This window comes from Lepeophtheirus salmonis, chromosome 11 (genome assembly GCF_016086655.4).
Source record: "Lepeophtheirus salmonis chromosome 11, UVic_Lsal_1.4, whole genome shotgun sequence".
Taxonomy (NCBI): Eukaryota; Metazoa; Arthropoda; class Copepoda; order Siphonostomatoida; family Caligidae; genus Lepeophtheirus; species Lepeophtheirus salmonis.
The window spans coordinates 9,330,490-9,357,144 of NC_052141.2; positions in this window are offsets into that span (position 1 = coordinate 9,330,490).

Below are 26,655 nucleotides of genomic sequence, written 5' to 3' on the forward strand. Positions count from 1 at the left end.
TGTCAGTTGTGCACGAGAAATTCTTATAACTTTCGGAGAATGTTCTGTATTGAGAATTAATTTCGCTCAGTCAAAAATTCTAAGCAACATTGAAAATATCTTACCTGGTCTAGAAATATAGATAGTACCCAAAATAAAAATCATTGGAGCTATAATATCTATCACGGGGGACTCTTTTACGGAAAACTTAAGCAAAATCGAGGAAAAAATTAGGAAAATTTCTGCTAGATATACATACATATCTTGTTGGGAGGAATCTACGAGGAAGAATTCATATTTGAAACACTCTTATTCTTCCTAAAATAATGCATCCATAAGAATTACACCTTATAATGAAAAGTGTGCTAGCAAGACAAATTAGTTGTGCGCGGATTTTCTGCTTTGGTCCGACCAGAGAAGGATAATATGAAGACAAATTATATGTCCTAAAAAGTATGGAGGATTGTGTCTTATCTTAATTAAAAAAGTTTGGACAACACTTTTATTTACATGGCTCAGAAGATTGATGAATGAAGAATGCACGTGGTCTAAACAATTAAAAAAATATATAGAAGTTGAGAGTCACCTTCATTTTGACACATTTCGAGGTAAGGGACTAAAAGAAATAATTGGGATTTTAGAATCACAAGGGGCTTTTTGGAACGAAGTTGAAAAAATAAGCAATGTCATTTGTGCATAAATCCTTCCCTTAATGACATGGTAGGAACCCATATTAAATAATCAACGTTTTTATTTTTTTATCTGGTATGGTCATCAAGAAAAAGCTTGACTTGATTGGAGAAATTTTTAATACCGGTCTCAAAATGTCCTTTGCCGAAGAAATAAAACGGAAATGAATTTTAAATTTATTGCAGTGCGTAGAAGACAAATTGGCCCAAGGGATTCCTTGGTCGACTTTATAAGAGGAATGACCAACAAGTCGACTCGACTTATACAAATTGATGATAACGTCAAAAGTCAACGGTTAGGACAAATAAATAGAAAGAGGTATTAATTCAAAGGGAGAGCTCCAATTTACCAGATTTTTGGGCTATGTCGAACAATTTATTTGAGTTTTCAACATATTGTGTCCAATACAGGGTAATAAAAACACCTGGCTATAAAATTCATGGAATATAAGATAACCCCTTTTGTAAATCTGCAAGGGAAATTGCAAAATATTTTTGTAATGCTGCGCCACGGAAAAATACAGAGATGGAATAGAAAATAGTTGTTAACTAATTATAACACCTAGTCATTTTGCTTTTCTTTATTTGACCCTACCAAAACAAAATAACTATTTCAACAGTTTTTCAGAACAGTTAAAATCCCTGGTAATGGCCCCATCGCTTTGGATGGTTCATCAACAATAAAATCGTGAAAATTATCAATAAAATCATGATCCCTTGGCCATTCTGACCTCATCTTATGATCAGTACACGATTGTGGAATAAATAATTCATTCATCGATTTAAGCTTTTTAAACTGACGCCAAACACTTCTGGGTAGCCGGTAAAACATCAAACAATGTCAAAGTTCGTTGTTATACAATGGCCGGACGCCCTATTATAATACGTGAGTACTTAAAATATTGTAACAAAATATATAATTAAATATTCCTGTTTGCAATTTTAAATAATTCATTATTTTTATATAATCTTTTTATATTAAATATCTTTTTAATTCATTTTTTTTTTAGAAAATTTTTAGTTTTTAATAAATGATTTTATTTTAAACCTGGGAAAAAAATATAACATAAGTATTTTGTTAAAATTTCATTATGCTACGAATATGTGTAGTAAAGGCGTAAAACAACTTTTTGTTAATATTTAAAAAAATAACTCCAAGCCAACCCGAGAACACACTTTACTGTGAAATAAATGTATTATTTTCGATAAATATATGCTTATAATTAATTTTGTACAATAAAAAAAAATGAAAATCGAAGCACTTTGAATTTTATATTTCAAAGACGTGTAATTAATTAATTTAAGAAACTCTCTTAATCATTAATGCCTAACCTTTCTATCTGTCTCCGTTTTGATCAAAGTTTGCAATGAGTCAAATGTCACAATTTTTATTATAATATGGAAGATAAGATTCTAACTGTTCTGCTCCAAAATAAAAAACTCTTTGATTTTAATTTGCCAATTTAAAAAAAAAAGAATTCATTTGACATGTAAATAATTGATTTTTAATAGCTTAAAGATATTTGCTTGTCTGCCGTCTAATTTATCAGTAATATTCATTCAATTTCAGATTTATTGAAACGAAAATCCCTTGAGACAAAGTGTTGAACTCTTTAAAATCTGTGATATTTTGTATTAAAATGGGAATTAAACGAATACAAATATATACGGCTTTTTAGCGCGCTAGTCTTTTGTTTTTTCCTAATTGTTGTTTGATTCTTAAGGAGAGAGCATATAAGTATACAGTAAGTATGCTCATGAAAGGCTAATGGTACCAATAAAGTAGTGATGGAAACATTAAGTAGAATCAGGAATAGGAGAATTGGGTGGATTGTTGTTTTCGGAATTGTCATGTTGCCGAACTGCACATTATGGGCGCGCCTGATGAAGAGAGAGAGAGAGAGAGAGAGTGCAATCTCTAGAAGCTGCCATTAAGAAGGAGTGAGCCAAGCTCGAATCTGACTACATGGTCAAAGTCTGCAAGAGATTTAGGCCTAATATTGAGGCAATTATTAGAGCTTAGGGCTCACATATTGAATAAAAGTTCTGCCAAGAACTATTTTTTGATGACTTTGTAAAATAAATGTCCTCACAAACCTCTTGTTTAAATTTTACTCCTGACAAATTGAAAAAAATATGAAATGTTTACCACAAAATAAGATTAACCTAGTTTTGAATAGGCAGTCGTGATCTAAATTTCTCTCTATGAAGTAAGCATTCTCGCCTATCTTTGATATTAATTGTTTTAAAAATGATGATAAAATAAAAATACATTCATTTACATCTGAATGCAATATTTTGCTGCAATAAAGCTAATTTAAATGTAGAATGTTCTCATCTTCATAGCAGTATTTATTTTCCCCTTCAAGTCATATAATGAGCAGGCGATGTTAACAAGGGTGATAATTCAGGTATACTCGCTCCTGCCTTTTCTTCGCTCTCTTTTTTCCTAACAAAATTTTGTATCTCTATTTATACATAAGTCAATGAATGCATTGACATATATTTTAATAACTCTTCAAATGAAAAACTGTAGGAAATATAAAACTATCCATTTTGATTGAATCCAGATTTTCTTGTATTTCATTTCATGTCTGTAAAAGAGCTAAAAACCCATTATACCCATATGATGAAATAAAAAAACAACTATAAAAACAGAAGCATACCATGTTTCTACGAAGAAATGTAAAACACAAAATAATACCTTACCTCAAAGGCTAAAACTTTTTTAATTAAGGATTCTTTGAAAGTATGAGTTGTTCTGAGATTAGCAACTTTTAATTCTAGTTTTATGATCATAAATATTTAAGTAGCTTCAAATAATGTACTTGATGGATAAAGCTGTAAATTATATGACCTACTGCCATGTAAAAGAAAAAAAAATGACATGGATCCTTTGTTACAGTCGATAAAATACGCTTTATTAAACTAGCGACACACTACTCGTAGATGAATAAAGTCCCACTTTGTACAGAGTTGATCAGGTAAATTCGGACCATCTTTAACTATATCTTAAGCAATAAGGAAAGTATTTAACTGGGTGATTCTAATTTTAAAGTGAGAGGTTGAGCATCAGCCTTAAGTTAATTTTAATAAAATATTTACGATGGAGGAGATCCGGAGGGACATCATCATCGAATTGGCTTACGCAGGACACAGCGTACATCCAAAGAGCACAGTCTATGACATCTACAGCCATTGGAAGGAGGAGGGACATATAAGAGAAAAGCCCACAAGTCACGGATTGATAAAAAATTCACTCCCAGATTCCTCATAGGCCTCTAACGGTCCGTGAAGGTATCTTTTGGGACTCCAAATACCGATATCGCAAAAAAAAAAAAAAAAAAATACCATGTTAACAGTACAACATTCTCCAGGTCCATATACTGAAATGAGAATGAATTCATACCGGTTCTATACAAGACATATCCTAACAGAAAGAATGAAAAACACTCGTACTTCCCACGGAATAAAATTTCTGAGCTATTTGAAGTCCAATTTTATTCGGATAAAGAACAATGGACTGTTGACAGATCCCAAAACATCCACAACGACAGATTCTTAGTTTCAGACAGACCTAATTTCCCCCACATCTTTAAAACCAAGATTGGAATCATTGGGAGTCATGCTCCCCCCCCTCCCCCCATCTTCTTTGAACCAAAAGAGAGGATGGATGCCGACATGTACTGTTAACTCCTGTCTGACTAAGTGAAACCTTTGATGAACACTGTTTCAAATCCGCTACTCTCCCAATGACAGAAAGACCCAAAACTTATTGAAAGTAGAGAAGATGCTATTTTGTGACCCCAGACCTGCACCTCTAACTCTTCCTATGGGAATCCCATGGATTTCTTCTTTGTGGGAGAGTTATAGGGGAAGGTCTATAACAATTTAATACAGCACTATTGACTTCTTGATGCCCTCCATCATCAATTACTTTGTCAAAGTCTCCCCCGTAGACATAGACCAGGAATCAAATCATTTAGGGATAGTATCGAGCGAATACTTGCCGAAGATGGTGGAGACATTTAATTAATTTTTGTTGTGTATTTTTAGAACTTGAAAATAATGTTTCAAACCTCTATTTGCTTCCCTTATTGAAAGGTGATCCAGATTTACTGAGTGACCTGTATATAACGAGTACATATATGTCGCAAAAGCTCCATTTTGACTCTCACTTCTACTCCGAATCCAACGGGGGCTTACATTTATAACTCCTAGACATTCCTCAGATTTTACTTTTTCACAAGACTAATAGAAGTCTCAGTTGATCACATATATAAAATAAATGGAACAAGCTTCTTTGTAAAAATATATTTTTTATTCTATTTGCTGGTGTATGTCGAGGATGTCACCAAACTGTACCGAAACCATTTCTGTGACCAGATAGTCAAGGGGTTTGAGTGTATCATTCTTGGATTAATGGCTTCTTCTTCTATATTAAGGTTCTTCCAGGGCTTTACGAGCAACAAACATAGTGTTGAGTTCCTTGTTTTTTAGGTGATAATTTTTTTCCTTTCCATTGAACCAATTTCTTTAAAGAAGAGGATAGAAGGGGAGTAGTAATTAATTATTATCCACATTGCCTTGATAATCTTTAGACTTAGATTAAAATGACAAGAATTCTAAACAAAGGGCCTTTATTGATATAAATTAATATAAAAATCCAAATCTTATTTCATACCTTTTTTGAATTTATAATATACTAGAGTCAGCTGTTTTAAATCACACGACCGTCAACTTATAGAAATTTAATTTAAAAAAACTGAAAGGAAAATACGCAACATCATTGTTTCCTTCAAAAACGAGCGGTGCATGATTTATTTAGTTATAAATCTAATAATTGTAGTTGGGGATTGGTATCAGGGCTATAGGGGAGGGAGGGGTGGGGGGTGAAATTGATAAAAATAACTCAAAAGACTCATACAAAAGAGATTTGCAACGGAGGAGATGGATTTATTTTATTGCTGTTGTCAAAAGTGGCTTCTCCACCCTTACAAGGCCCAACCACTTTTTATAGCTCTCTGGACAGTCTAGTGTGAAACCCTTAGATTTCTCGTATGGGCCTTCCTGGACTTGAGGGTATTGTCCTGGGCTGTTTTCTTTAATTCCTCCGAGTCCAGTTTTACCTTTTTGACAGAACCTTTCTTCCTTTCCAACGTTTCGGACTTACGGACGGCGTAGATGGAGGTCATGTAGACGCCCATCTGCTTGTAGTTCGCGAACAAAAATTCGTTCAGGGTCATTTTCTCGGCTCGTACTTAAGCTAGTCAGTTCAGGTTTGTTTTGTTTTGTAACTAATTAGAACAAAAATTCGTTCAAGGGTCATTTTCTCGACTTGTATGTACTTAAGCTAGTGAATTCAGGTTTGTTTTGTTGTCTAACTAATTGTTAATACTTTAATATATCGGGAAATATGAATTAATTTCAATAACTCAAGCTTTATTAATTATTTAATAAGTAAGTAAGTCTTTAGATTTCAATTTTCCTTGAAAAGTATTTCTTTCTTTATATTCATAACTTAGAAAAGTAATAATTAGTTCAATACCAGTATTAAATAACACCCAATTCTTGTTTTCGATTAATCACCCCATTACTAGTTTGTTGTTACCTTTTCAAGTGGTTGGGTTCGTATTCCATGATATTCCTTACATAACAGGAGTATTTTTATCCAATTTTTTGATAAGTTTAGTGAGTTAAACTAATTATTTACACAAAGTTTAGAGTCACACCTTCTATTTTATTCATAGAACGTAAACAGGAACAGACATTCGTCGTTGTTATGTGTCTAATTAATAACTAAGGACAAATCAGAACTGTGACATCTCTACCAAATTGGACTGACAATGCGTTACATCCAGAAAAACATGGAGTAGTCGGAAGATTTCAAAGCACAGAAGGTCACAGGAGGACTCAAGGAAGGACTTGGACGAAGAGTTTATGGAGAAGGTGTGCACCATCATTGACCGGTCACCGAGGAGATCCTTCGTCTCAATTGGAAAGGAACTTGAAGTCAGAGGATCTCAAATGGCAGCTGCCCCAATCTTAATCTGATGGATTATTTTGTCTATGACTACCTTGAGGCACACACGAATAGACGTCCTCACCAAACTAAGACTAGTCTGGTAGCCACTATCAAGAAGCACTTTGCATCTATACCCACTTCCCAGGGACCTTGTTATCACACCCTACTCGCGCTTCAAAGGCTGTATCGAGGCTGACGGCAATGATATCGAGTAAGCCTCAATACACATGACTTAAATTAACTTTGTTTTTTATTTGATATACAAATATTAATAATGACAGATGTAGTGTTGTATTTTACAAAAGTTGTACAACTTCGTCAGAATTGATTATTGCTAATTTTATTGACAAAATTCGCATAAAAATTATACTTTGTAAATATTTTTATCAAAAATAATAATTGAATGTTTTTGCAATAAGAATAACGCATTATGTCTTGTTTAGCCTCCAAACTCATGTTGTTAAGGGTATTTCAAAATAAAGATATATTTTATCTTGATGATATCCTGAGTTTTCAGCCAAGGAACTGAGAAAATCGTCTCAAAACTGTATGTCTCCAAAACAGGAAATAATGTCTATAAAAATATAATAGCTTAGTAAATGCACATATATGATTAAAAAACTTATCAATTTCTTACTGCAAGTTGTTTAATAGGCTCTTTTGAGTGTTGACGATAAATTAGATGGGAATAAAAGTAGGTTAATGCAGGTTTGTAAATCTTTTTGTAACATATATAAAGCTCCATATATTTTTTTATATATGTCTCATGGGGGAAATTTTCACAAGGATTTGAAATAATACTCAGAAGATAAATAATATTAAAATGTGTTAAAATAAAAACAAAGTTTTGTATTGCTTTTTTTTATTATTCTTGATGGTTCTATATAGATAGTTGTAAAAAATATAACCTATTGTTATGTTTAAATTAACGTAGTGTACCCTAACAATTAGAAAAATGTTCGAGAGGAGCTTAACTGTCATTCAATCAGCTGTAAGCAGCTACGAGAGGTAGGAAATAAACACAATTCCCACTCTTTATCCTATGAGAACATAATCATAGGGTGCCGGAACCATAGGGGCATAGAAGCCATTGCCTTCCCCTTCTCTTGTGGAATATTTTTATTTTAATAGTTTAACACCCTCTGTCAGAAGGTGGTGTGGGGTTATTGTGAAAAAAACTAATTCCAAAGTTTGGGCTTTATAGCCCTCCTGATGGTCCTAGGAGCAACAGAGAATTCGTTGGCGAGGCGATGCATCGAGTTAGTGGGATCCTCCTTTAAATTATTCTACAAACTTAACAAGAAACTATGTATCCCTCCCTAAATTATGCCCTCCACTTCCGGACATCTTGAAGAGGTCTTCTGCATTTTTTTTTCATCTTGGTCAACAGAAAAACCTGGGCCCTAGAACACTTCACAATATCCGTAACTTTCATAGCATCAACTCCAGCATCTTGGAGATATGAGATGTGCTGTCTTTTTGCTTGTTGCTTGCTCATTGATGATGAAATGACAAAATGATTTTTATAAATACGAAGAAAAGGGGGTAATAAGTTCATATTAATAAACTATAATTATTATATCATTAATGAAGTGGGGGTCTGATGTGTACATTTACGGCACTGAAGGAAACAATCTTCAAATTTAAAAAATAACAAGAGTATTATAACGGTATTTAATATAATGTATAATATAATATGATTTTGCTATTTCATTTCTTCGAAAAAAATAAACAAAGGTAGGCGGGAACTATTTAAATCATCTTTTAAAGGATATTCTCATTGCAACAATCTATCATAGAATTATCATACCGAGTGGTCCATTAAAATCTGAAAACTTAGAATTTTAAACTTGAACAAGATATAATTTATTAATTAACTATGAAATTTCAACAAAATTAATACTATAAATAGATGTGTGTCTGAGCCCTTTTAATCATTAATGTGGGCACCCTTTACAAAAATGGTGGCTTCCAGTAGGCGGCAGAAGGCCTGGCACTGGTAATCCTCTTTCAAGGCGTCCAAGTACTGGCAGATAATGGCTTTGACGATTTAGGTGTTTGGATGACGCCTTTCCCTCGATTTATACCCAAAGTGCTTAATCGAGGAGGTTGGCATCGTGGCTGTAGGGGGGAGGGCAAAAGTGTCAGAAAAGAGTTCAAAAGACTCTTTCAAAAGAGTATTACAACGGAGGAGATATATTTTTTTTATTGTTGCTGTCAAAAGGGCTTTTTTACACTCACACGGCTCTTTCCAACCACTTTATTGATAGCTTCCTGGACAGTCTAGGGTGAAATCTCGAGATCTCTTGCATGGGGCCTCATGGACTTGAGGGGATTTCCTAGGTTTTTTTCTATAACTCCATTGGGTCCAGTTTAATCTTTTTGCATACCCTTCCTCATCTTCAAAATTCCACCCTTGCTGACAGCGTGGACAGGGGTCTTGAAGATGCCCAACTGCTTGGAGTACACGAAGGAAAATGTGTCCGTCACGTTCAAGTATCATTTTCTCGATTTGTACATAAGCTAGGGAGCTCAGGATAGTTTTATTTTATAACTAATTGCTTATGCTTTAATATTTCGAAATATAAATTAATTTCAATCACTCAACCTTAATTAATTATTGAATTAGTAAGTGCTCCGATTTCAATGGATCGCCAGTTAATTTAAAAAAAGAGAAGAAGAATACAAATCGTTTTCCTATTTTTATTCATAAAACTGTATTTTTCCTCAACAAAAGTAACATCCATTTATACATACTTCATCATTCAAAATAACTTACAAAAAAAAAAAAAAATCATTAGATAAAATGTCAATTGTTCAAATTCTTTTCAATTGATAATAATTTTTTATTTATTTCCTTAGCATTGAGAAGATAAAAAGTTGAAAATGTATTTTTTTTTGCTCTAAAAGTTTTTTTTTCTTCTTCCTTGTGACTCATCATTAATCTTTGTGAACAACTTAAAAATATCTAACCCCATCATTTTATTTCTTCAAAAGTATTTCAACCCCTTACGAAAAAAATGGCATTAAAGTCTAAAAATAAAAAGACATAGAGGGAAAAAAATAAATGTTAAAGGAGTTGAAAGTTAAAATTATAGACATCATATATGTAAGAATGACGAATTTATTTGAATGCAAGCTACTATTGACTGTATTCACGTATAGTATACACTATACAGTAGAGCGTTTGCTATTTTGTTAAGTTGCCCATATTCAAAATTATCATGGATCACGAGATGTGTGTAGGTGTCGGTAATAATCCCCTAACTAATTTTATTTTCTGTGTCATCAAAAAACAAGGAATCCTACAAAACATATAATTAAGAGACAAGACACAAAAATTTTACAAATCCCTCATGATCAAAATTGAATAAAAACTTTCCAAAGTCTGATTTCATAAACTAATTTACAGAGTATTCAAAGATTTAAGTCTATACCTATTTGTATCTTGTTCTTGAAAAAATTTAATAATGTTAATTGCTGAATATATAGATAATCCATAATTATTCATTTATTATTGTATGCCGTCAATAGTTACTTAATTAATGGTAACTTACAAAACCGACTAACAAAATAAGCTCAAACAAATTACAATTTAGATTAGATTAGATAAATAAGATATTTTTATTTTTTTTATTTGATCTCATTTTGAAGTACTTCCGGTTCACTGGAACTTTGGCCAGATGGAGGGGAACGGTTTTTGATGATACAGAAAAAAAAATAATGAGATCATTTCCAAAACCTCGAAAATAATTTTGAATTCGATCAAATTTACAAAATAGCGAACAGTAATTTGAAATCTGAAACGTGTTTAGACCTCAATATCTTGGCAACCCGGAGATGTTTGTTTATAAAAGTTTGATTCGACCAACGAAACTGTATGATAAATAATAAAAATCCTTGAGATGTCGTTGGAATACAAACGCTGAGCTAACATTATTTTGCCGGCAGTACCATTGATACAAATAACTCTATAGATAACGATGCTAATGAGCTTAAATGGATGTTAAAAGCTCCGTGTCATGCTAAAATTTTAAATTGGTGCAGTTTGTCCAAATTGAATAAATGGAACAGGATTTATTCCAGAATACACACACTTTTTAAAGACTTTAATGCTTTGAGTAAAGGAAATAGGGCCTCTTAGCTCGACAGATATGGGCCCCTTGGACTACTATTTCATGGAGAAAGAGTCCAATAAACACACACATAACACTGTTGACCCCTTCTGGGCTCCCACTCTCAAGGCAGTAGCCAACATGCACAATAACTTTCTCATCAAGGTCTGTGCCAAGCTCAGGATCTGGTTGGGGCTGTGGTTGAAGCTGTGGGTGGTTGGTTTGAGTGATTGACTTTACTATAATGGACACCGTCATGTGAGAACATTTTGAGAAATAGATTTTTAAATACCTCATCCTTAAATATTCCAGATTTAAAAAATCCACACTCTCTATAGATATATCATATTATTTACATCTTACGTAGTAATATTTTCGATACAGTATTATCATCATTTCTTGGAAATATTCGTATTTCTACATGATAGGCAAAATGTATTCATAGAAATAATAAAACTAATAATATATACACGGTGGCATGCATTATATGCCCAACCTTGAGGCGCTCTTTTGGACAAACGCAGGCACTTAGACATATTATTTTTGGTTTTTATATAGCGAGTTGAAACCTGCAACACTTTTGTACCATACCCCACACATAGTTCTGAACGTGCAGTAAAAGAAGTAACACACACTTATGCTCAAATTTATGTACAGGACAGACGTGTCGCATATATTAGAACAAAATTTGAAATTACGTTTGAATTTCCCTCCAAATCAATTGACGTAATACGGGCTACCAAAGAGAATACTTATTTATTGGCAGCATGTTTGGAACTAATATAATTATAGAATGAGGCAAAGTAGAGAAAGATTGCAAAATATATCTTTCATCCATAATACTTAATAAAATAAAAATCCTTTAACTACATTCAAATCGATAATTTTAAGGAAACATCATCGAAATTTCCTTTCTTTTTTTCGACATTTTACAGATTTTTAAATCAAAGCAAGTCCATGGAGGACAATTTGATAGGAACTTTGATGGTTATTTTCTTGTTTAGAGGAATAAAATGTAAAATAAAAATATCCGGTGATACCGAATTCCCAACTTTTGTCATTTCATTACGGTCTAATATATACATAAAATATAAATAATATTGCTGTTTCTTTGGAAACGGAGCATATGTGTCCATTTATCAAAGAAAAATATATTATATAATGTCATTCATTTAATATTAACATTTCATTTTTGATAAATCACCATGTGGAATAATTCCTTGCTTATGTTCTAATCAAAAGGCATCAAATGGAAAAAGGAAGAGTATTAAAATTATTAGTCTTTTATCCTAAAGTAAAAAGTGCTATAGAGAAGAAAAAACCAACAAATATGATTAAGAACGATAACGACAAAAATGTAATAATAATATCTTCAAACTGCCTTTAGTGCGCTTACAGTTGTAATATTATAATGCATACAATTATAATTTTAATTGAAGTACATACATATATATACCTACAGAGTATTTTTTTAGGTGCTTAAACAACTCATTTTATAACAAAGAAAACATTTGAATAATAATAATAGGCTTAGTAAAATAAACTCAATTATTTGTAAATGTTTTTCCATTAGTCAAAATATTTTATAATGGGAAGGTTTTCTGAACAGTTATAAGAAAAAGGGATTCTGATGATTGATTATCTTTGCAAATCATATCCTAGATAATTTAAACTTTTCAAGTCAAAAAGTTTTTAACAAAACAATCAATCGTATGCATACAAATTACATATTCATGGCGAAATTAGTCTGATTGTCTATCTGGTTCCTTAGTTATAAGATAATTACTCTCTAAAATTATCGTTTTTGATTGGAATCCCAATTGACTATGCCTGTAAATTTCATTGTGAACTGAAAATCATTCTGACTAACATTGTGATACTAATATTGTTCATGACGACTCAGTTGTGGCAAACATACCAAAATATTTTTCCCTGTCCTTAAATTGTGTAATCCATGTTACACTTCGAGTAATAAGTCCCAAGGCAAAATATGTTAGACCCAATATTTAAGCAAAATTCAACTTTATTCATGAACATAGTCTCCTTCAAGCATTATATAATAAAATGTTTGGTCCATTGTGACACACCGACGCAAGAGCTCCGGTTTATTGCGGCCAAACAGCTTCAAACAACGCTCCGAGTCCTTAACACGTTGTAGTTTTTAGTCAACTGTGAGCAAACGCGGTGCCCATTTTGAGAATACCTTTTTCATAATTTACATTTCTCACGATTATTATACAGGGAGATCTTAATTGTATCTCTGAACCTTTCTTTTATCAAAGTGAAAAAAAATATGTCAGTGTAATCAAATAATGTAAAGAAATCAAATTCGCGAAAGATTTATTTAAATTTCTGACACATTTTCCTAGATTGAGTAAAATTTGCACTAAATTTTTTACAAAAATGTTTCTAGATTTTGAAAAACTTCTAATTAATTAGATGCATAATAATTAAAATGATTCATGTTCTTGACATTATCAATGAACAATCAGATCGAGGAGTGGCACTCAATAAATAATACAGTGGATTGTTAACAACTGACGAATGGCAGCTTCAATTCTTATTACAAGTCGTTGATGGGCATTGAAAGATGTATCCAGCATTTAAAAAAAAATGTATCTAGGCTACCCTAGTTCTTCAGACATATTACTCACAAAATAAAAGAAGATAACCATTTATTAATATGTATATTTGTACTAATTTTCTCTTCAACAATTTTGGAGTGTTCTTCACATTATAGATACATTTTTTTCTCGAAACAACATAAATATTTCTTAAAATAAATTAAATTATTTTGAATGCGTTATAAATCAAAAAAAGCTATATCGGGAACCGTTTTAACGATAATCTAGAAAGAAGTTACCTGAAAAAAATGCAATTTTAAGTTGAGCTACTTCTAAACATTGTCCAATTGCTGAATTTATTTTTAATCAAAAGGAACGGATTTCGACGCGGCGACCCCAACATTTCAAGAAAATAAGAAAGACTCTAATGTACACTGTTTTTAATACTTTTCCTTGCATTTTCGCTAGTCAGTCTATGCTATTAGTACTAAGAAGTAATATTTATTGGCTTATTCCATCCATTAAAATAATGATGAAGAACGATCCCTTCTGACAATGATAAAAATCACTTCATTTCTAAATCTCGCTTCTACTCCTAGAACAATTTCTTATTTTATGATTATCAAATGAGGGTTTAATGAGATAGGGACTCTTTTGGGATTTTGATGAGTTAATCATACTTATCAGACTCATTATTTAGACTAACTCATATGTATATAAATATACTTAGTAGGCCATTAATTAATTTAATGGGACGTGTAAGAAAAAATAACACTTCTAATAAGATTCCAATTTCATTAATTGAATCCCCTTCCCCCTTTCACCGAAATCACTTCTATTGCAAAGATATACAAGACAGGGTGCGCAAGATATCTTTGCCACTAACTTGCCGTTCCCTTTTTTGGTAAACATGGACTTTAGGAAGCTTTTTTAACCTGTAAAAATTGAAGATATTGAAGAATTCGTTATGCTAAACATTTGGAAAGAGGGAAGGAGTCCTCCTTAGAATCTGCACCCGGAACAACTAACTACATAACAATTGCTTAAACTCTGGGACTCAGAGACGTTTGTCCAAATGCTGAGAATTGAATTGGACACTTCCAAATGAATTGGCTCCCTCCTATACCCCAAAAAACAAGTATATAATTGCTTCAAGATAATTTTGACAACTTCAACTCGTCAGACTGCTGGCCTCCCAACTTGTTAGGTCCGAATCTGACGAATTTTTATGTGGGACGCGATCAAACGACCAACCAACATAACCCCTTGTAACCCCAAAGAAGAACTTATCAATCGGATCAAGAAGGAGTCCCAGGATTAGGCAAAGAACCCATGACGAAGGCTTTTGGGCTCGAGTAGAGAATGTAATTGTGTGTTAAAGGTGATTTTATTCCTTAAAATAAATCAAAATCGATAAAAATTTCAGAATCTGGTTTTATTTTTGAATTCTAAATTACCCCAACCCTAGATCCCCGTACATCATTATCCCATCATCACATAAATGTAATTATTATTGAGTGGTCTACTGCATAGGTGAAGATGCATCATGAGTAAGGAAGGGATGTGTGTAAAGGGAAAATGAAATAAAATGATAGGTGAAAGAAGAATCCTCACCTATCTTTGGTGTAAATTGATTTAAAAATAAATACAGCTTGCCCTAACTATTTTTGCCGCAAGAAGGATTTTTTTTATAACAAAATTTTATCTCCAACCAGATATCTGGATTAAAATAAAACCAGATTTTGAAAGGTTGATGGATTTTGACTTATTTTATTCATTAAAATCCCCTATAACCTCAATCAAAGTCTCTTTACGCGACCGAAAGCAGTAGTATGCCTTCACCACTTGATTCCTTAACAAATCCTGGAATTTCTTATAATATTAAGAGGTGGATGGGGCTTAAACATATCGAACTTAAGGCTAAGGTAAAATACTAGTGTGGGATTATGAACCAGCATGCGGGATTTTGGCCCAAAATATGAGAATCAATACTCTAAAAGTATTTCAATGTACAGTACCCGCGGGAGTTCTGTTAAATGTATATTTAAATACTTATTATGTAACTAATTATTTAATTTGCATATTATGATACACATCATTCGATACAAGTTTCAACAACATGTGACATCACATTCATTCGAAATGGCATTCCGTAGCCTTGACCACAGCCAGAAGTCTCTCGGGAAAGGGCTTTCATACTGTACGCACCATGTCTACAGAGGTGGAATCCTAGGCAGTCACCAGATTAGTCTTCATATTGTTCAAATTTTTGCTGGGGTCACACAGGTTCTGCTCTCGAGAATGGACCACATGGAGTAATCCATGATGCTTAGGTCAGGGATGGGGGCGGCCAGACTGTCTTGTCGCAGAAGCCACTCAAATTGGCTTGGCACTACCACTGCGTCTCTCTGGATGTGTAAGTGGGGGCACCATCCTATTGGAAGGTCTATGGCTCATTCTGGAAGTGTTGTTGGGCCCAGGGAACAAGAACTTCCTCCAGGATGGACCTGATGTACTCCTTAGTGTGGATCTTCCACTCAGTCTGTAAAAACACCAATAGGGACTTCCCTGTCTCAGTCATGGACACCCAAGCCATTCCAGACTGTGAATTCTTCTTTCTGTTGACTCCTATCACACTTTTTTTGACCGGAATTCTATAATGATAAACTCATGTGTTTTTATATTTTTACGGTAATTTTTTCAATTCATAATTTTGGAGTTTGGTTGATTATGTAGACATTTTAGGTGTTTAATGAAACATAAAAATACGTTCTAAAAAAGACACTTATAATCAAAAATGTCAACATCACCTTATTTTTGATGGGGTGTCAAATCGAAAATGACGTCATCTATTATTTGCAAAGGAATCATTTTACATTTACAAAATAAAAGTCAAACCTGAATAATTGGACCACAGGCTTTTGAGCATTGCAAAATGAGGGTTTGATAGCGGGCTTTTGACAATAGATCGAATCCACATCTAATAATTAGTATTCCAATTCCTTAGTAGAGGGTTAAAGAAAATGTCAAGTTTTTTAAAGCAAAGATTTAATTTGGAAAGGAAGGTTTTCTTTATGCATTTACCGGATTGGTTAATTTTTACTTGACTCCAGGATTTGAATGACTAAGAAAATTAAAGAAGGGATTGAAAATTGAATAAAAATCTGTTTGAGAGAGAAGTTTGAAAATTCCATATACTGCAAGTCCGAGTCAAGTCTCAAATACTTGAATATTTTCTTCGAGTATGTTCAAGGGGTTAGAAAACAAAATATACTTTAAAAGAGTTTCTACGGAAATACTTAATTGAAATGACTTTTGAGTCCAAATATTAGCTTTCGAGTTCTAGTTAAGTCTAAAGTATGTATTGGTTGATCAAATCGAGTCGTAAGCCTTAAAAGTATGGACTGTTGTCCCAGTATCTACCTCTGGGATGAGATGTAAACCAATAAAATATCGAGAGCGAGTTCGTAGGATAAAAAGTGTTCATTCTGTAAGAAGGAAACGGAGATATCATTTGGTGTTTTTTTACTTTTGACAAAGGATTGTATCGATGTTGAAAATGATGGAGAACATAGAACGGCACCACTTCAGAGTTTGACTCATCCATCTGGATTGGTTTGTTGTCTCGTCACCTTCATATGATAATTATCTCAAAATAGAGAACATTATTTCCAAGGTCCAGGAAACGCTCTACACGGCAAAGTACACGAACGAAATTATACCACTCGGAATCTGAGGCTACGTGTCCACCTTGATTAAAATCCTGGACAGATTCTCAGGTCCACTTGACACACAATAATTTTTTATGATACTCTACTGACATACTGTTGACAATAACATCCAATCAAGGAGCGATGTTCGTTAATCTTGACCTCTATCTTCGAAAACTTGTAATGGGAGATTTACCTGTTATAAGCCTCCTAAGGGGTGTGGGATACAAATAAAAATATGGAAGTCGTTTCATTATTTTTATTAGTATAGTTTAATTATAGTAAGTATCTAAAAATTAAATGACATTTCTTGAAATTGATTAATAATAAATTTACCATATGTTAAACTTTTTTTATCCAAATGATTTTTAATATTAAGTTAAATTTAATAAAAATATCCATTTAATCATTTTATTATCAAATTACATTATAAATTAGATGATACATTCCCTACTACTACTAATTAGCATGATCAAACTACGTCATAATGTCAACTTACTTGACACGCCTTGAGTGTGTAGAAGAGCAAAACCCTTTTATTCTACTTACCCAGGTGTTAACCTATCCGAATGAAATAAATTATTTTAAAAATGCATAATAAAATAAATATTTATGTATGGAAAAATAATTTATAGGTGTATATTAATAAAGTTCATACAAAAGATACGTTATCAAAGAATGAATAGTTTTTACAATGAGATTATTTTACCGGAATAAAATTAATTTGCACTTACATGTAATTTTTTATGAATGAAAATTATTGTGTAAGTTAACATGCAGGGAGCGGGGATCAAATTGTCGCCTACTTTAAACCTTGATAACTTGAAGATGACATCATCAAATAAAAAACCAGTTACTAAATAGGAAAGCTATTCTTGGCAGCTGACGATACGTAGTTCAGTTAGCATCATGTCGTCATCATATGAGGAGATAAAGAGCTATAAGTGGAACGAGGAGCTTTCGAGGTCCGCCGTAGTCATGGCATTGGTTAATAGTGGAGGAGAAATCTCCAATTCAACGATTGCTTCAACCTTAGGAGTGAATTTACGAACTGTTCAGAGTATCTGTAAGAAGGTAGAGGACACCTGCATTGTTGATGCCACCATAAAGAGGGCATCCAAGGAGGAGGGCGCCGACAGGAAGATCAGGGATACCGACTTTATCGACAAGGTGAAGAAGATGGTTGAGGATGACCCTACCAGTTTGCCCTGGATCTAAAGGGTGACCGGAGACAGGCCCTGGGTGTGGCAACAAGACTCAGCACCCTGCCATGTGTCCAAAATCTCCATGCAGTGGTTAACCGAGAACTGTTATGACGTCGTAACTAAGGATTTGTGGCCTCCTAACTCTCCCGACCTTAATCCTTAGGACTATTTTGTCTGGGGCTATGTCGAGAGACATACCAACAGACATCTCCATAGCACTAAGACCAGCCTGATGGCCTCCATCAAGGAAGTATTCGGCAACATGGACAATGAGATGGTCAGAAGAGCCTGCGGCCAGTTCAGAGGCCGTATTGAGGCTGTTATTAATGCCAACGGTGATTATATCAAATGAATGGCTACTCTATACCTATATGCTCGTCATAGTTTTGATTTTCAATAAAAAAGTTAAAAAATTTATATTTTGTGTTGTTTTTTGTAGAAAAATATTTTGGCGACAATTTGATCCCCGCTCCCTGTAGTTGGAAAAGAAAAAATGCAGCTTCCTCGTTTTTCTCTTTCAAATTCCAGGATTTTTATACAGCCTCTACAAATATGAATAATAATTTTTTCGTATAATGATAAAACACACCTCCTTAAATATTTATCATAACAAACTTTAATTCTATTACACAAAATATCTTTAGTATTTTACTTTTTAAGCTATAAAAATTAACCTCAATTTAACATTTTATATTGTATATTAATGAAATTGGATATCATGTACATTTAAGTTATACATAAAACTGTTAGCCATGAATGTGTATTCATTCTTTTTTTTTGTATACTCAACTTTTTTTTAAAGTTATCATTACAAGAAAACTTTATTGCTAAATTTAATAGCCATAAATAAAGTTAATATAATGAAAAGGCATTAGATATACCATGGAACTCGAGATATCTTTAGTAAAGGTAGTTTTTTTTTCTTTTCTCTAAATTAGTAAATTTTTCTTCCACCCTTTCTCTCATGAATTAAAAATTGGTGAAATAATAAAAAATTTCTTTCATTTTTGCAATGTTTCGACTATAAGAAACATACACAAAGAAAAATAAATCTATCTTAGAAAAAAAATTACGAACACTATGAAGTTGAGGTCCGTAAATGCTACAAAATAAAATTATTTTATATTGACATTATATAATAATCATTATTCTATTAATTAATTAAAATTGTATTTTATTTTATAAAATACAAAATTTGTACTTACAAAAGTTATTGAAACAGAAATTATTCAAACAATTGTGAAATAGGTAACATCCGGTATTTCTGATGCTAAAATGCATTCATATTTGTCCATAAACACCTATTAAAACGATAATTCTCCAGGTGATCCTTTTTATATATACAAATATTTTTAGAAAATATAGACTTTTTTTTAAAGTGTTGCTCCTGGGTAACGTAATGTTTGAAAGGGTAAATGTATACAACCATCAATATGCACAAGCTATTTCTGCCTCAAAAATGATTTTTTTCTCAAACAGAATATCCTATCCAACCAGTTAGTAGATTAAAAAAAAATTAAAAGTAGATTTTGCTAGATTGATGGATTCCAATTTATTTAATTTCATAAGATCACCTTCACCAACAATTAAATTAAACCTAGGCCAAAAGTACGAGCAGGCCTTTGCCACTTGGTCCCTTGTTAAATCTTGGAATTGTTTCTTGATCCAACTGATAAGTTTGTCTTTGGCATTGCAGGGGTTTCAGTTGGTCTGTCGTTCGACTGCACCCCAACAAAAAAAAAAACCATCAAATTAAGATCCGGCGAGTTTGTAGGTCAAAAGTCCGGCAAGATGAATCTGTCAAAATTGTCTGGAAGCCTTTTGTGACCTTTTTTTTTTAGGTATGGCAGGGAACCGAGTCCCGCTGCCACACCTAAGGTCTCCTATTGCCAAATGTTGCCTACACATGTAAAACTGATGTTGATCTCATATTTTAATTATTATCGTTTAATGTATGATATTTAATTAATAGAAAACAGTTCTGTTTTAACCCTTTATCAGAGTATTACTTTATTTCCTCTCGCCCCATTCTTTATTGTCATACGTAACAGCAAACATGTCGATCCAGGGGTTCGCCTTGTTTTCTAGCAATTATTATGTTGTCACTCCCATCACGGATTCCAAGGAGGAGGCCCTGTGCCTTTTTCAATTATTAGGGATAACGATTTCGTCCATTGATTTTTTTTTTACACTGGTGCAAGTTTGATCAAGCTAACTACCAAATAAAAAAACTGCCTGCGTTTGCCCAAAGGAGCGCACCAAATTGGCAGCATACATAGCTTGCACACGCTACACATTAATACAGAAAGGTTGTCTATTTGAATAATTGCTTGTTGGGTTATCAGACAAAAAACTCGATTCAACAATGGTCATATATAAAATAAAATAAAATAAGAATGACGAAATATCTTATATATATTTATAAATCTGTTTATATTGTTGTACCTACCTCATGGAATCCCAAAACAACCAAACTAAACACTCCGACATTTAAAAAGTAAAATGTGCTTGCAACAGATGTTGGTTGAATCAAAATAAATTGTTTCATCAATTTGTCAGCTTTTATACGCTTTATTATTGGTTGTCCTACATCAACAAACCACAACAATGGAGTATGAATTGCTCTGTTCAACTTGTCCGTAGGGTAGGTAATCTAGCTTCCCATTGGTTGACGCTATAGCATTGAAAGTCGTACCAAATGAAATCTATTTGTTCTTACATATGAAAGTAGTACTTTTGAAAATTTCATCTAATTTGCATCGTTTTTGACAAAAGTCAATAAATAAGCTACATGGCTCTTGAAGTAGGCCTAGCCAAAGTCCAACATCGTAACAAGGGCTATATATTTAGTTTGTTTAGACCAAGGAAAAAGAGATGAATATTAGTTTACATATGTTTGAGGTGGAATGTCTATTTTGAAGAGGTTTAATGTCCTCTAAGGTAAAGTAGCTCTTCAATAATGACGAGTATTGATGAATAAGTGCAACCCCTTAAATCATTTTCTTTGTTAAAGAAAGTTTTCCAATAAATCAATGATTGTGAATGATTTATTTTGACATTGTTTCTTTTGACTCAATATTATATTTTTTTAAGCCTTGTACACCGTTCACCCTTTTTCTGTTCGTTCTTTCATTTTCTGAAAAAAAATGAAGTTAACTTTTTAAATTTCAGAAAAAAAAAAATGTAAGAAGCGATTTGTTTTTTTTTTTTGAGGGGGGACTGTAAATAGGAGTGTTCCCGTGACTACAGAGCAAACAAATTCAGTAAATTTGGAGCTTGTCAATATCAATTATTAGTATATAGTTTTATCATAATGAATAAGACTTGAGAGTAGGATATGTTTGTTGAAACGGTTTTATTCCCCCTCATTTAATGGCATTTCTGTAAATATCAATCATAATTATTTTGGAGTTGTAACCTATACTTTTCAACTGATCCGGGCTTCCAGGCTTTTTTTATTAAAAGCAGCATTCATAAGCTATAACTAAGGCCAAATCAGCATCAATTTAAAAACTGTTAAAATACCATATATCAATTATGTCTTTTATCTATTATAGGTAATGAATACAAGCTTAATTTAAATCAATTAACCAGTGTATAAAGTTTTTTCTTAGAACATTCCTTTTTAGGGGTGCCTTATGATCCTGATAACCCAAATATCCCCCTTTGCATTTTTTAAACTATCTATTAAAAAAATTGCTCAGAAAACATAAAAAATATTTTTTTTGATAGGGGTTTTTGCAACTGGTTGGTTATGTCCAAATGTTAAGGCTCTTATATCAGTAAATAGTGTATCAACTTTCATTCATGTTAAATATGTTAACAGAGCAACATAGGTCAATGAACAACGCCCTCGGAAATAATTATTATCTTTCACTCAGTGTGTGTAGGTTCGAATCCCAGTTGCTCCTAGGTGAGAAAATATACTTTATATATATATGGACTTCAAAGACAACTCCTTGGTCCGATGGAGTAAGAAAAATACTATTAATTTTATCAGAAGAACTCCATCTGACTAATTAAAGGAAAATTAATTTTTAAGAAATTTTTAATTCAATTTCCAAGTAACTGGTTTTTACTTTACAATTTTAAAATACTTACGAGTGTATGGGTTCATGAATGGCAGAGAGTAACACTGAAGCTTTCTTGGGGGGTTATAATTGAGTACCACTTGTATTCTAAAGAAAAGGAAATTGGTATCCCTGACAGGTTGAAGAATGTTTTGGAGGAGAAAGAGTTTGTTGTCATCTAGTGACAAGGGAAAGAAAATACACTTAAGTTTTATGTCATATCTGTCTAGAACATAAGTAAGAATTACACCAATGTGGATCATCAACTCTACTCTGAAGAAATTACAATAATAACTGGAGTTGTAAAATGCATACCTTAAAACGAGAGCAATACTTTTGTAGTTGGAACCTGAAGAGTGTTTTTTTATTTTGAATGACTATTATTCAGAGCATTAGTCTGCTCTAAAGCTTTAAACTAAGTAGCGAAACGAGTACCTACGTGATTAATAGCTGAAAAATGTCTTGCTAAAAGACATTTTTTTTTTTCGGCAAGGAGTACTTTTTAGTTATTAAGTGCAGATGTAATTAGGATTCATTATGTTATCCTATATATATATTATACTTTTTACAAGATGCTCATTTGAGGTCCGGAAGACGGACTTACCTTAGTCTGAGAAATTTTTTTATAATAAAGAGATTTTTAATGCACTAATTTGTTTAATCGAGTTCAAAGATGATGTTTATTCTTGGCTATGCTTTCATATATAATTATTGTGAAAATATATATTATTTATAATTAAACTATGGAGTCCAAGTCAAGTATCGAGTCCAAGTTCCGGCCTCTGACAATAATTGACAATTGTATCTTTAATTATACATTTATTATTAAACTATTTGTTATTATAATAAAAAGTAATAAATCGTCAATGTGTTAATACTCCTTCAAAAAAGGAAAAATCAAGGAATTCCCCCACAGCAATTTTAGAGTGTGAGGCGTGGTTCAAATCATTCCTCTTTATATGCCAGTCAACGTTAGTAGGACAAATAACAGAGTAACGTCATATGAAAAGCGACATCTTGCGAGAAAAAAAATTAAACTCTTTGCCTTTGTATCTCCTCAGGCTAGAAGGTTGAGTTTCGTTCCTTGATTTAAAGCTTTAGTCCTTTCAAGAAATCCTGACCACACTCCAGCTTTCGCTTGTTTTATAAAGCGATTAGCGCTGTCTCCCTCAAATAAAAATGAGCGGTGCTCTGTTTTTTCACTAGTATAGGTGTGTTTGAACTTGCGAAAAACTCTTTATGATTGCAATTAAATTCAGTTTGAGATCTTATGCCAAATTACACCATAAAATATAAAAAAAAATCATATATAAACTTATATAAAGGATCGAAGATTCGAGTGATTTTATTTGTCTTCTAAAATGATGAGCGTGCTCCCGCTTTCGCTCGTTATGTAACACAATGAGCGAGCGCCTGCTCCAGAATTATGAAGCCACGCTCAGAGGGGTGCTCAATAATACATTGGTGTTATCGATTTTCTTAGAGAAGGAATTCAGTCTTCAAAATGGTCAATTTCTCTTGTTTTTGAATGTTGAGAGGGAAAACTTTGATGTTTATAATTGTTTTTAACATCCAAAACCCCTTTATTTTTCGGAAAGCTTATAAATTGAGCTTTCATTTTAATTTAGTATCTTTTTATAATTGCTTAATATCATAGTAGATATTTTTTCATGTATTTGTCCTGTTACTAGACTCTGGAAGTATGTCATATGTGAATAGTTATAGTTTTAGAAAATGAGGCCTACATGTATGATTAAAAAAAAAAAAGAGTCCTGATATTAAATTTTCTGCAAGCAGTTACTAGAAAAATGATATAAAAATAAATATCCAGCATGGACATACCCAGGAATTACTTCAATGATGATCATCAATTCTACACTAAATAATATAACAAAGACTTACATCTATAAACTTGAGTTGTAAAAAGTATGACCTTAGAGCAGCACAAAACAATTGTAGTTTCAACCTGAATTTTTTGTTTTCCCGAAGCTATTATCAGTATTATTTTTTCATGAGGAGGGAACTAATAATTATATGTGAGTGTGCTCATGATAGACAGTGAGTTGTTCAGGAGTTTTTAGAGTAATTCCTTTTTTGGACTCGGAGTAGAATTCAGTTACTAATAAGGAGTCAGATTTGTGTTATTTCCTCTTTCGGATTCTTATAGCTCATAGTAGTTTATCTAAAAAAATAATGTCAAGACAGCTAAATTTATCTTCTCACTAATATTTTTCAAATTGTCAGGGTTATCATGTTCTTTTTTGGTTTCTTTTATTTCGACATACCTGTAAGTCATATTTTCTACGACTCTACGTATGACTCCCCAATAAATCTATGTGGTTCTAAGCCGTATGTCAACAATGGTAGGAATTACTCCGTTTTCGATCTTTAATTATTATCTGAATCCAAGTGGGAATTACACTTATAACTAGAGTTGTAAATCGTGTGTATTCTTTAGCTGGACCGTTCTTGTTTTAAAAAAATTGAAAAATGAATTTTTCTTTTCCTAAGCTGTTGTCATTATTATTTAGCTTTCGAGTAGTGAACTTCCTTTTCATAAAAGACGGACAGTAACCTTGAGGATTTGTTGGTGATTTACAATTCTAAGTCCTTCTTGGACTCAGAGTATAATTGAGGATGGATATCAAAGTAATTATTTTCAATGTTTTTGTTTATTTCCTTTTCTCTTTCGTCACAGCAGCTTGGAGATGATCTAATGAAGCTTCATGATAGATACGCAGCTCATCTCCAAATCATTCGTCAAAGGGTCAGGGTTAACATATTGATTTTTATCTCTAAATATAACTACACAACATATAGTCAGTGTTAGTCCTTTTCATTCATGATCACCCATACTTTATACTTAGACGTTATCTCCTCAAGAAATAAAAATAATTATAACAGTTTTAGAAAATAAAAACACTCTTCAGGCTCCCAACAAAAAACAAAAAAATAGCATGCTAAAACATCCTATTAATTTATAAACCTATACTATTTAGAAAAATATTGCACGCGTTTTAGGTCATATATTTTGCAACTCTATTATATTGCTTTTTTGTTTTTCTTTTTTCATGATTATTGAAATACCTAACTATGCATATCTTTATATATCTAACATAATATGTATATTCCAGAAATAATAAGGAAGATTTAAAATACCTATACTAACAAATATATGTATTGTACAAAAATATAGAAACGTCTAATCCTACAGAATATACTTCCAATATGAGAAATGAATAGTCAATTTGTTTATCCTCCCCTTCCTATTTCCATCTATTCAAATGATTTCACATTCAAAAAAATTTGCTTCATTTTATATTGTCTATTTCTGATTGTATATCAATAGAAAAAATAAGGCTGATCAAATGAATTTACTTTTCTGAGGAAATGTGGTTGAAATTTCTCAATCAAATTATCCTACATTTCTGTAAGAAACAGCATTGCTGATTCTGGTCTACCTCCATGTGGCCCTTCTTCAGTCATGACCTCATATCATTGGACCTTGCAGTTTTGGGTGTCGAGGAGAAAAAGGTCTCCTATACAGGGTGCACGGACAAAATTTGCCGCTTCAAAAAACAACAACTATGAGCTTATTATATAATATTTATTTATAAAATAAAAACGAATATCTTTATTAGGATATAGAACAGCTATCTATTCAATGTAGCTGGCTAAACCCCGCTCAATGCGGCTACGAAACCGAGAACAGGTATTTTGGATCTGCGCAGCTTCTATCTCACTGAAATTCTCCTCCATGCAGGTGATGAGAGACTGCTTAGTGTTATGGGAGAAGTGGTTGGTCATGTTCTCCACGTAGAACCAGACAAAGTAGTCCAACGGGTTCAAATCCGGTGATGAGGGAGGCCAAGAGGAGAAGGATACGAACGCAAAAGCATTGCTTTTCAGCCATTCTTGCGTCTGCTTAGCTTTATGGGCGAGAGCCGAGTCCTGCTGCCACATCCACGGCCTGTCTCGAAGATGTGGGGTGGCATGACATGACCATCACTTGGCACAACCCCAAATACCATGACAGTGGCCGGAAACTTGGTCTTCACGCCCCTGGGACGTCCCGGACAATCCTAGTGCACTTCTCCTCCTTCTTCTTCCTGTAACAACGTCCATCGGGTCCAATGACTCCTCCAGCTGCTTCCTGAGACTTCTGACCGTTCTATCTGGCATTGACAGAAGGCCAGAGATGTCAGCCTTGCTTAATTTCATGTGATCACTAAGCATAATTTTTAATAGCAGCGCACCTAGGATCTCCCCCATTGAACATAATGACTTTTCTCGGGCAC